At 51.0% G+C, this 10,304-nt stretch overlaps 1 long non-coding RNA gene across 1 annotated transcript; it reads left to right on the top strand.

The window, feature by feature from the left end:
• The first annotated feature begins 962 nt into the window (after positions 1-962).
• LOC104871547 lies at positions 963-6,006 on the top strand. Its single transcript, XR_782900.2, has 4 exons — positions 963-2,102; positions 4,953-5,134; positions 5,418-5,499; positions 5,662-6,006. It is a non-coding gene; the product is annotated as an uncharacterized LOC104871547 (long non-coding RNA).
• Positions 6,007-10,304: the final 4,298 nt, after the last annotated feature.

Below are 10,304 nucleotides of genomic sequence, written 5' to 3'. Positions count from 1 at the left end.
AAAAAAAAAAAAAAAAAAAAAAAGAAAGAAAAAAGTACTGCTCTGTCTGTCACTGAAAAGACTCAAGCAAGCCAGCACTCAGGCAGAATTAGCCCAGGTGCTCCCACCAAGCCACCCCGCAGCTTGGCTCTGACTTTCTCTGGCTCCCTTTGTTCTCAGGTTGGCTATCTTTTTAGGGTGCCAAGGTGGTGACTCTTGTCCTTAGGCTACATCATTTCACCTGGCAAGAAGGGGCTGTCAGTGAAGACTCCGGGATGGCTGTCCCTGCTTGGCTTGGGTCACCTGTCTGGAAATCACTGTGGGCAGGAGCTAGGGGACGACTTGGGTCAGCTGGTGTGAGCCTGCTGCCAGACCTCGTTGGAATCTGGGGTTTAGGAAGTATGTGTTCTCCTGGAGGACACTTGGGGTGCTCATCCAGAGAAGGAACAGCTGCCGCGCAAGCTAAGAGCCACGGGCGTGCTGGCCAACATTTCCCTTTGTGTTCCTATCAGTGGGGTCTGGAGAAGGTGCATGTTTCCAGGTAAAGTAGGGACTCTGTTTGCAGTTTCAGGACTCAGTGAGCCGTAAATGCTTCTTTTCCTCAAGCGAGGTATGGTCTTTGCTCTTCTAAGCCCTGGGATGTTACAACTGACAGAAGTGTCTTCACTGAGCGGTGGGTCTTGAGCTAAAGCAGACAGGAACAGTGTGACTAGAGTGCAAACTCTGTGTCATGCAGTGGCTGCTGTCAACCCCTAGAGAAAATAATGTAAGATTGGGGTCAGCTGCATGGAAGGACACTCAGGCCTCCTGACCGAGTCCCAGTGAAGACTTAGGGCACTGAGGCAGAAGTGAGCTTCGCTGGCTGGTAGCATCCACAAGTGCTGTCCCTCGAGGTCCTCCTGCCTTTGTGAGGACGTCCCATGAAGCTGGAACTGGGACCTGGGAGCTCCTGGTGCGAGACTGTGCCCTGTGCTCTTCTCCTTTTGCCTGACTTTAATCTGTACCTTTTCTGCATAGTAAGCTGTGAACCCTGGAAGAACAGTTTCACGGTGAGTTCTGAGTCAGAGAGCTGTCAAACCGAGGGTGGCCTCGGGACCGTTTGGACTTGGAGTTGTGTCAGATGAGGGTGGTCTCGGAGACCGTTCCCGCTACCTTTGCAGTCGGCTGACTTCGCAGGGAGCCTCAGCCCCTGGGGGACACTTAGGAAGAATATGCCGAGCAGTGGGCAGATGTGTGAGTTCCTTCCGTGCAGTCCTTGCTGTTGCGGGTCACTCAGCCGAGCTCCTGATGCGGAGAAACCTCCCTCCTGGTGATTCCTCAGTGCCTCCCTTCACTGGAGACGGACGGCGGCTCTCCGGGAAGCAGATTGTCCTCGCAAGGATCTGTTCCTGTCCCGGTGGATTCACATGCACAGATTGCCCAGACACAAGCACAGGCTCTCGGTGGGAGCCCTGATCCCTGTCTGCGCAGCACCCATGGTTCCGGAGGTCAGTGCGCCAGAGGCACCGATTCCCAAAGCACACAAAGGAGGTGGAGGACACCAGGACTGGTGGGAGCCGCTGACGACAACCTTCAGGTTGACCGAGCTCAGGTTGCTGTCATGCTGGTTGGCTGCCGAAGCGGCTTCTGCTTTGTGTCCGGCAACTTCAGGGGTGGAACCCGCAGAGGGACTAGCCCAAGAGCTGTCCTCGGTTGTATGCATGCTTCTTATAGCCACAGGGAGAGCAGCGTACAGATGTTGAGGATCCTGGGCTTGGCCAAGGCTAATAAAGAGGCTATTTTCTTTTTCATGAATCAATTTAATATTCCTGGCCAGCTAGAAGCACCTGGTTAACTCAATATACAGGTATGTGGCTTCTGCCTGTGCCCTCAACTGTTAAACCCTGCAGCTACAGAGATGATTAAGACAGACTCTAGCCTCGTCAGTCTGGGGTGAGTTCAACGGGGCCCCCTGGCCACCATGGAGCTCCGGTAAAGGTGAGCTTGCTCGATCCATCCTGTTCATCATCTCACAGCAGCTCTGCTTTTTACATCTGAACCCAGGAAGCACAGACGCTGTTCCTCAAGACGATGCCACAGATCCTGTCACACACAACAGCTCGAGTGAAGCCGTTTCAGCCCAGGTAGTGGACTAGCATTGTGTTGCATTTATGGCAATGATGTCAGTAATATGTGTAGGTAACGGCTCATACTTTTTGCTCTTTTTCTTTTTTAAACTCTTAATCATGTTTGAATAACAAATAGGACAGAAGAATCTGCAAAAGTTGTCCAACTCAGCTAAATAGATTTGTGTTTTAGATCAGTGGCTCTCAACCTTGAGCAGTTTTGCTCCCGAGAGGATACTGAACAATGCTGGGAGAAAATTTTGTCTGTCACATTCAGGGCGTGCCCGAGGCCTCTAGGGGCTTGAAGCCAAGGATGTTACGACACCTCAAGCAGCCTCCACTGCAAGGATTGTCTTGGTCGGTGTCCAAAGTGCTGGGGTTGAGAAACCCTGGTCAAGGTGAAATGATTTCTCGCTAGGCGGAAGCTCCCGAGGTCAAAATGAGTTCGGATCATTGCTAAACGGTGTGCGTGCGCTTCTCCGCCGGTGTAGGGGTGACGGGTGGGGCGGAGCCCGCGCCTGCGCCCTCCTCTGGTAGAGACACTGAGGAGAAAGCTGCCTGTTCTCCTGGGACGAGGCGTGGGCTCCACTTCTGCCTTTGCATCTTTCCAGCTTCACACGACCGAGCAAGCCACTGAGTGTGCTCCTCACGGGCAAGCTAGGGTGCCGGGGCCGGGCCAGGCGCGCAGGCTGCGGGTCAGAAGTCAGGGCATAGCACGCACAGCCCTAGCTCAGCGCCAATGGTTTGTCTCGTCTCCTGCTTCGGAAGTGGGGCTCCTGGGTCTCAGACATCCTCCCAGCAGCTCTGGCTTGGCTTAGATGGGTGAGGAGAGGAGAGCTGGGTAAGCTCTGCTGTCTGTCTTCACCTAGAGCCGGGAGTGGTTGATGTAACAAGGGAAAGCAGGAAACATGGCAGATGGAGATACTGTCTTTCTCGCTCGTGGGACGCGTCCACCCACGGTGTTTATTCCTGAATTAAGTGAGACATTTTAGGGGAAAAAATTCTATTTAACGTTGATATTACATTAAGTATCAGAGAGCTATTCCAAGAATGGTTTGGTCGTAGAGGTAGAGGATGCTGGTTGCTGACTGAGGCTCCTAGGACTGGGCTCACATTTTTGTCTTCTCTGAAGGAATTGGGGGGAGAGAGGAGCAGCCTTAGCTCTGCTGTGCAGGTCCAGATCTGTGTCCGCGGCAGGCTGTGAGCCCTTCCTGAAAATCAGGCACAGTGCAAGTCCCTGGAGAGCCAGTTCCCACCTCCACCATGACAGCTATAGTTATTTCTGTTTTGTTTGTGCAGTGTTTTTGTTTTTTTGTACCGGGGATTGAACTCCGGTCCTTGCGCTTGCGAGGCAGGCCACTGAACTGCTGAGCTATGTCCCCGGTCCTGTTTGTGCAGTTTTAAGTGAAGAACCATCTTGACCGAAAACTAAGAATCTTTGTGTATTGGATAGAAGGCCTTGCTTTAGGGCCGGGGATTTAGCTCAGTGGTTCTGGCACCTCCCTTGGAAGCACAAGCACCTGAGTTTCATCCCCAGTACTAAAGAAGGCCTTTCTTTAGTCAGGGAGGTTGCTCAAGCGTGGAGGAGACAGAACTGGCTCCCAGCCCCAGAGCAATGCCTCCATCCTTCCTGGGGGTGGAGCCTCCTGGCAGGAAAGTCCTCTCCCCAACACTGGATGGGATGGTGGCCAAGACCGAAGAGGCTTGGGTGTCCTGGGAGACATTCTGCTTGGGAGCTTTGTGGTGGTCTCTTGGGAGAGGGGAAGCAGTTACAGAAGCAGCGTGGGTGGAAAGGGCTTTGGTCATCGCGAGCTGGGACAAGGCAGGGTGGGGGAGCTCGGGACAATAGGGCACTGACCCAAGATCCACTCTGTCAGAGGGATGAGAGCCTCTCCCAAAGCAGAAGAAGGATTTTGTTCTTTTCCCATACCTAATGTTTCCCTGGCTTCCCACGCACAGCTTAGGGCACACATCTGTTTCTGCATCTTCAGGGTCCTGAGAACTAGGATCCAACAAACCTGGGTTTCAATGCCAACCCTAAACACACCAGTTTTGCAGTCTAGCTGATTCTTGGTTTTCATTTCTATAATGAAGATAAGATTCCCCGCTTTGTGTTTCTTCCTCCTCTTCCTCCTCCTTGTCTCCTGTCATCTGGCAGTTTAATCAAATAACATGTAAAGCACTTGGCATGGGATAGCACACTTACAGGCACACAGTAAATGGGGCAGTCGGTGTTAGTATTATTAGCCCTCATTGCTAAGCACATCTTCCGACCATCTCAAGGTGCATGCACTCTTTTGCCCACCCACCTTACCTCCATACCAGCCCTGGTGAAGTCCGTCCAAGATGGCACCCTGGGGTCTACCACACTGTCACCTTCTCTGCTGAGCTATAGGCGTGTGTCCTGATGGAGACGGTCTGGGGACTGCACACCTGCTTGCCCCTTCCTTGTCGGTGTGGAACCTTGTGAGTCCTGACCCTGAAGAAATGCAGCTCCCATCAGCGTTACAGTCCCTCACTGACTATACTTGTTGAACAGAGAGTATAGGACAGGGTGCAGGGTGCTGTGCAGCAGTGGAGACCGCAGTAGCTGCGCCATCAGTCTTAGGAGAGGGTGAGCTGTGAGTCCCGGGGCCAATGGAAGCCAGTCTTTCGCTGAAACACTGGACAGTGGGAAACTCACCCTCACAACCAGCAATTACACAAGACGAATACATAACATCTCTCCCCCGATAAATCATCCAGGTTTATGTTTCTTCGGTGACGGTGTTGTGATAACGCGTTCAGGGGAAATGTCATTTCTTGTTTTCTGATGTTACTGCTGCCATCTGTGATCGCAGCCTCTGTCCCATTTCTCCCCCTGTGCAGCTTCCACAGACAGCTGTGGAGGATCAGATGCCAGCTCTGCGCATTGGCACAGCTGTGGCCAGGGCCCAGCTAGGTGCAAAGGGAATGTGCTGCTGATTTGCTTCTTGGATTTAAGCGGAGGATGTCTTTGCTGACGGTTTCGTGACGGGAGCACCCTGAAGCCCCTCTCGCTGCCACGTCTGGTGAGGTCTTCCTGGGAGCTGCTTCCACTCCTCCCACCGGCGGGGCTCCAGGCTCACTCGGCTCCACACACACCCACCCTGCAGTGTTAGGGTCACTGCCCCTTGTGCCGGTGCCGGACGGCTCAGCAATTCCGAACCGCAGTCTGTCCTGCCCCTTCTTCATAATTTGTGCCATATCTGTTTGCCACTTGGACTTGGTTTAAATGTACTTGTCTCTACATCAGCTACATTTATTTATTTGTTTGTCTATTTATTTATTTTTGGTACCGGGGATCCAACTCAGGAACTCCGGCAGGACCTTGTGCTTGTGAGGCAGGCCGCGGAAGCACTGAGCTAAATCTCCGGCTCCAGGACATTTATTTCAGGTAAGAAATTTTATGTTTTAACGAGAAACTAAAGAAGCAAGTGTAGGCGTAGACACAAAGGAAAGACAGTGGTACCTTGTCACAGTTGTACAGTTGTTCGTCGGTTCTGGGAGGTGTGAGAAGTACCAACATGATAATTACTAAATTATTTTGGCTGGAAAGGGCAACGGCTCACAGGACAGTGGACACTAAGAAGTTTGGCTTGTGTGACAAGTACCAAGCAGACAGCAAGTACTGCAACAAAATGCATCAGAGTGAATCGAATACCAAATCCGACAAGTTTCAAAGCACTTAAATACTCATCTGTGACCATAGAACACAACTGCGGGGTAAGTAAGGCTCCCTGTCAGAGACGGGGTGTAGGGGAGCCTCTCTGTGAAACGGGGAGAGGGGTCAAAGCCAGGGTAGCAACAGAGTGACACTTTCTCCTGGACGTCGTTAGGCTGTGGAAGAGGAGTTAGATTGGGACAACAGAGTGTTACTTAAAGTGGATCCCAAACTGGCTGGACTTTCCTTTCTCAAGCAGCTTGGAAGCTGAAAACTGACCTGGGACTGCCCAGAGTTATGGAGCAGGGACCAGGGCTGTCCACATTCTGCTCACCGGTCTCTGCTGCTGGGTGAGGGCTGCCTTTTTCACACTTGTACCAAGAAGTCCTGTAGGCTGGTGGTGATGGTGGATCCTCCTTCCTCCCTAAATGGACTGGAAGCTTCTAGAGTCCAGAGGCACTGCCCTGAGGAGCCCACCCACGGCTCTAACTTCACAGCACCCCTGCACATGCACAGGCCCCTGAATTCTCACCAGAACCTCACAGGGGAGGGGGAAACAGAGGAGAAAATGAAGGGTTTCTGCTTTCTGTTTCTCTATGGGTCTCTGGGTTTCCTGCCCAGTTCCCTGCGAGTCTCAAGCACATACATGAGGACCGGTTGAACACCTCGTTCATTTCCACACACTTGCCCCGGGTTAAACCATCACATAGGCTTATTGGTCAACCTGATATTTTAAAATCTACTGCAGAGTATGAACTATCTTAAATAAAACCATTTCCAGGTCTATTGCCTGCTTTATTTCCTTTGAAATGTTACTTTGTTTTTGAATGGCCTAAATTAAATTGATAGAAATTGAAAGCAGTAATACCCACGGTCCTGTCCCTGAATCGAAACCATTCCCTTGTCGGATAACTCAGCTGTGTGCAATTCATATTTCAGGGATCCGCACCATCCGTGGGAGCTCAGCAGCCTGTCTAGGTCCTGTCAGCCTTTGTACTTTTGTACCTGTACCTCTCCGCCTTTCCTCTCCCAGCTCTGCCTTCACTCCCAACCTCTGTGCCTGTGAGCAGGGAGACGGACGAGTGCAGGGCCACCTTGGCGGGTTGTTCTCTCTTGGAGAGAAATGCGTTACCTTGCAGTGAGTAAGTATCACCCCCAGGATCTCAGTGAAACGGTGCCCTGCTGTATCCCACCAGGGGCCGATGGCTGGTTCCCTTGAGAGGGCCTCTCGATACGATTTTGTGACATCACTAACATGAGCACATAGTCAGTGAAGACCTGAGAAGTGGGGTTTTCTCTCACAGGCTTGTACACTCAACCACCTTGCTGCGTAGCCAGCTGTTATTGTTTTTGATAGTCCTGGTCAAGTATGATACCTTGTGTAACCCCTCCAGACACCTCGAGCTTGTATCCACCTAAGGGCACCAGAGCTATCGATGAGGGGAAGATCACACGATGTTAGTCCTGATCTCTTGCACTTCTTGCCAAATAGAGCCCTGGCTTCCCCTGTGCACGGTTTCTATACGATCTCCATACAAATTCTTTAAGTACCGCTTTGCTTTGCAGAATGATTTCTCTGAAGTCGTTTTAGACTCATGAGAAGTTGCAGAAACAGTACTGAGAGTTCCCATGGACCCTCCTAACTCCCCCAGATAGCATCTTACACAATCGCACCGCAGATCAGAGTCAGGGAATCGGCTGTGCCCAGCACTATTGATGCGGGTCCCAAGTGTGAGTCTCCTTTGGGCCTTGCCAGTTTCATTTGCTCCTATTTTTAAAAGTTCCCTTTTCTGTCATGTAACCGAGAAGTATGCCAGATCCAAAGAGCTGTGCTAGCGTATCTAATTTGTATGAGGAGAGCTTCAAAAATGGGGCCCAGTCTCCGTGATTTCAGGTCTTTGCTCAGCCTGAGTTTGAGTAGATAAAACGATGGTGCTCCTGGCACAAAGATGGTGTCGCTGCATCCACCAGCGAAGGGTTTGTGCCCCTGACAGAGGGATCTCTGGTCCTTCACAGGCACAGAGCCTGAGCAGTGGTTCGGGGCCTGGTTCTCAGAAGGGCTCGTGCTTGGCTGAATGCTTGGCATTTTAAATGTTTGAATGAGGGCCCCACAGTCTCCTTGGCACCACGCCCTGCATGTTGTATAGCCCGACCTGCACCTTTCGAGTGGATGAGTTCATTCACACGCATGCTGAGGTCGTGCTGGGGCACTCAAGACTTCTCCTGAGGTGCTCAGAGACTGAAGACAGAGTGTGCGATTCTCCTGCTCCCTTTCCACGACACAGCTGTCACACGTGTCCACACATTTCTGTTGCAAGGGAACACACTGCTCATTATAGAGTCACTATGCCTCTCATGAAAAGCAGCATCATTGCAGGAGTTTCTAGTTATGAATTTTTCTCCTTTGGTAATTTGTGTGAAAGCAATAAAACCTCATCCTTCTTCAATGGAAGGGTTGTGACCTGCTCTTCGAGAGAAGAGGAGTGCACATCTCTGCTCCTGTAAGTTCAGCTGTGAATGATTTATGAAGAATTACTTACTGCTTCGCCTAATACCTGTGGGAAACGCAGAGAATTGGACATTTGGAAAAGAAGAGGTGGTATAAAACATGTCCAGTGTCCAGACAAACTAGAGGATAGATGAACAGGGAACATGGACTAAAGTAAAGTACGCGTACCTAGTGACTTGAAGGTACATGAGATTTTAACCTGGGGAGAATTTCTTTTGCTGCTGAGTTGCTACAAATGCAGTCACAGGAGGATATTCTAGATATGCTCCTGCTGACTGTCTTCAGATTTACCGAATATTTGAGCTGCAGAAGCCCTAGGGATCACCTGGTTCATTTTTTCCTTACTTTTAGCAGCAGAATCTTTCTTTTCAACTGAAATCCTGCAAAGAACACCAATGTAAATAACATAGGTGAGTGGCTTTTATAAGCACCATTTCTGAGCACATTAAGATTTGTAACTCAAAACCGTTACCAATAATGAACAAAAGTAACGATTCTGATGGAAACAAACAGAAACAGAACAAAGCAATTGAAAAGGAAATTGGAGATTGTGGACAAACTTTGAGAAATTACATTTTCTTAGCGCCAATGCCTTGCCTTATATTATTGTCAACTGGTGTTTGAAGTATCAAGAAAATTTTCATACACATGGGCAACAGTTTCAAATATTAACAGTATTTAAATAGTTCAGTTTGTCATATTAGGATTCTGTTTGATTAATCAAACATGGGATGAAAAGCTCTATTCAGGTTTCATAAAAGCAAACTAATGGGCATTCTAAGGAACATACTGGGTGGGGTGGAGCACAAAATACCTAAGCTGATTGTCATCGTGTTACTGACAATAATACCAAATGTTAGAATGAAATACTTTGTGAATGATTCAGATGAAAATGAAATTCTCTTGATTAAGCACCTTTGAGCAGTGAAGTCCTGGGAACTCTGAGGCTTGTGACCAGGGCCAGGGAGGACCCTGGTGGGGACAGGATGTTGTCAGTCCCAGCGAGTAACAAGGAGTTGGGGCTGGGAGCCCTAGTCTGCTCAAGGAAAACACACCTGCGTGCTGCTTTGGGGAAAAGCTGGGTGGGAGAGTGACCGGGCAGCTTCCTCTGGCCTGGGCTGGACCACTGTGCCTGCCCCGTGAGAGGCCGCCTGTGGCACAGTCTACAGCCCGGCGATCTTCCTCAAAGAGGCTGTGGGGTGGGGTGGGTACAGTGGGCAGTGAGCCACTGGGGGCACCACATGCATCTCCAGTCCGGTGTTCCTGGTGCTGGGAGCCAGGCGGATGCGGTCCCTGGGCTCTTTGTAGCAGTCCACAACCTTGCTTCTTTCACCTCACATGTTTAGTTCAGTTTACCTCGATGTGGTGCCCTCCACTGTCTGCACACACAAGGTACGTGTACACAGAGATGGGCGTGCATGTGTGCACGTGTGTGTGCATGTGTGTGTGTGTTCTCCACATTGTCTATGTGTCTTCTGGAATCCCTAACCCAGAGATGATCGGAGTCAACTCATCCCCCAGCGTGTCACAGACAAGTGGCTGCGTCACTCTCCAGTTTGAAGCATCCTAGCGGCTTGCTGCACCCAGGGAAAGATCAATAATCCTGAAGCCTGGAGGTCCTGTGATGCTCTGTCTTCTGCCTCCTGTCTCTGCCTCACCCTCTCCCTCCTCTCCAGGCTCCAGCCACATGAGAACCCACCTGAGCTCCGCTGGGCCCAGGGCCCATGCTGCTTCTCCAGCCTGAAAGCCTTCCTCCTCCTCCTCCTCCTCTCCTGTCTCTCCCCGTCCCTAGTGACCTCCTTGGCCCCAGCGGAATGAGGTCCTCTCCTGCTTTCCATCCTTATCATTCTTACACTTCTTGTTGCTCTTGGCTGCAGGCCTCGCCCTCGGTGGGTGGGCGGGGGAGCTGTGTGGCACCCTGCTGGCACCCAGACCTATCCTGGCTTGTGGCTCAGCTGTGGAACTTATGGCTCTCAGGCGGCCACAAGACAGGCACTGAAGCTGTCCCCTGCCACTCTGCCTCCCTTCC

Source organism: Fukomys damarensis, unplaced genomic scaffold (assembly GCF_012274545.1).
Source record: "Fukomys damarensis isolate Sample0158 unplaced genomic scaffold, DMR_v1.0_HiC HiC_scaffold_22, whole genome shotgun sequence".
Classification (NCBI taxonomy): domain Eukaryota; kingdom Metazoa; phylum Chordata; class Mammalia; order Rodentia; family Bathyergidae; genus Fukomys; species Fukomys damarensis.
This window is presented reverse-complemented; position numbering and strand designations above follow the sequence as displayed.